We start from the raw sequence: 2,500 nt of genomic DNA on the forward strand, positions 1-2,500 counted from the left end.
AAAAACAAAACAAAAACAGAACGAATGGGTGAAAAATATCAGATCACCGAAACAGAGACGAGATAAATAAACCTATTCTCTCTGTCTATCCTTTCCTATCCCTGAAAAATATGCAAATCATTTATAAAAACAACAAATAACGTAACAAAAAAACAAAAAAAAAAGCAAATTTAACCTTTCATCTCCCAAGACACTTTGCTTGTTTAAGAATCATAGAGCGAAAAGTTTACAGAAAATTTGTATACACACGTTATCCTCTGCGGTGGATGTTGTTTGGCAAAGTTTATTTATTTTCCCCGCTGGCGATTGAAATATTGCTTGTAAAGGAATGTGCTTTTGAGACTTTTTTTGAGATTTTTTTGTTGGTGGGGGGGGAGGGAGAGAAGAGGGGGGGTTATCTCCTTTATCGTTTATGTTTTGTTAATATTCATATATTTATTTACATTTTTTTTTGGGGGGGGGGGGAGGAGGGGGTCTTAGCGTTCCCGTTTCCTATCTTTTATTTCTTTTATTGTGTTATTCTTCGTTTTCTTGTTTTTTCCTTTTCCCTTTTTTATTGCATATTGCATTTTTTTTCCTTTCTTTTCTTTTGTTTTCTTATTTTCTCTCTTTTTTTTCACTTCGTCTTCTTTCATAATTTGATTTCCTTTTGCTCTTATTTTCATCATTAATTCTCTTTAATATCTGTTGATGATCGAACCGCATCCACGTTTTAAATAATGCAATGTTGCAAACTGTTCTATGCTAATATACAATGAGATCGTCCTATTATCAATCAATTTCTGCAATCAAGTTTATGCAATTTAAATGAGAATATTTGTCATTCTGATCGACTCCTCTTATCAAATTATTCATATCAATCATTCTTTTTATGTCATGTCAGCTGTCATGTGCCGACCGACGAGTGTCCAATTAGTAATAAAAATATAGATTTTTTTTCCCAGACGATGACAACGCCCTCTCAAGGCATTTTTTTATACTTCGATAGAGAATATATATCATCTTTCTGTTTGTTTGTTTGTTTGTTTGTTTGTTTGTTTGTTTACTTGTTTGGTTGTTGTTTGTCTGTCTTGATGTTTTTCGTTATATTTTTCTATTACTTTGACTGTCTGTCTGTCTCTATATCCTTTCCTTCTCTCTCTCTCATCCTCTTTCTCTTTCCCTCTCTCTCTATCTGCCCCTCTTTCTCTATCTCTGTCTCTCTCTCTCTCTCTCTCTCTCTCTCTCTCTCTCTCTCTGTATGTATGTATGTAACTATCTATCTATCTATTTGCCTATCTTCTGCCCTCTACTCCCCTCTCATCCTTTCTCTCCTTCTCCCTCCTTTCCTCTCCCTCTCTTTCCTCCCCCTTCTCCTCTCTCTCCTTTTCCTTCCTTCCTCCCCCTTCCTCTCCTCCTCCTCCTCCCTCTCTCCTTTTCCTTCCTTCCTCCCCCTTCCTCTTCTCCTCCTCCTCTCTCTCCTTTCCTTCCTTCCTCCCCCTTCCTCTCCTCCTCCCTCTCTCTCCTTTTCCTTCCTTCCTCCCTCTCTCTCCTTTTCCTTCCTTTCTCCTCCTCTCTTCCTCTCCTCCTCCCTCTCTCTCTCTCCTTTCCTTCCTTCCTCCCCCTTTCCTCTCCTCCTCCCTCCCTCTCCTCCTCCGTCTCTCTCTCTCTCCTTTTCCTTCCTTTCTCCTCCTCCCTCTCTCTCCTCCTCCCTCTCTCTCTCTCTCTCCCTCTCCGTCACCCAAATCCTTCCCTCGAACCCGCAAACAATACCCAGCGAAATAAATGCGGGCGCGCTATACATCAGTCACCCCTAAAAGCGCCGGAACCCGAACTATAAACGACGTGGCATTTAGAGCCGACGGAAAACAATAGAGGATCGAGCGGCCGGAATGGGATCGCGTCTGGCGCTGATCGCTCGTCACATCTCGCAGTGAAACATGTAATTTGAACCCAATAATAACCCACCTGCAGTTGATGGATTAATTTATAGGAGAGCGGCAACCACGTTAGATCACAGGGCTGAGGGAGGGGCCAGGGAACAGGGGGAAAGCTCTATGATGAACAGTTTAAAAGGATTGTGGAGGGCGGAGGGAGGGAGGGGAAAGGGAGGGAGGGAGGGGAAAGGGAGGGAGGGAGGGGAAAGGGAGGGAGGGAGGAGGGAAAAGGAAGGAAGGGAGGGAAAAGGAAAGAAGGGAGGGAGGGAATGGGAGGGAGGGAAAAAGAAAGAAGGGATGGAGGAAGGAGGGAAGAGGAAAGAAGGGAGGGAAAAGGAAAGAAGGGAGGGAGGGAGGAGGGACAAGGAAAGAAGGGAGGAAGGGAAGAATAGAGGGAGGAGGCTGGGAAGAGGAGAGAGAAAAGGAGGAAGGGAAGAGGAGAGCGGAGAGGAGAGAGATGAAGGGGAGGGAGGAAAGGAAGGAGGGAGATGGAATGGAGGGGAGAAGGAGGAGGGAGAGAGAAAGAAGGGAAGAGGAAACGAGGCCAAAAGGGAGGACGAGAGAGGAAAGGAGGAAGGAGAGAA

Source organism: Penaeus chinensis, chromosome 28 (assembly GCF_019202785.1).
Source record: "Penaeus chinensis breed Huanghai No. 1 chromosome 28, ASM1920278v2, whole genome shotgun sequence".
NCBI classification, from domain to species: Eukaryota; Metazoa; Arthropoda; class Malacostraca; order Decapoda; family Penaeidae; genus Penaeus; species Penaeus chinensis.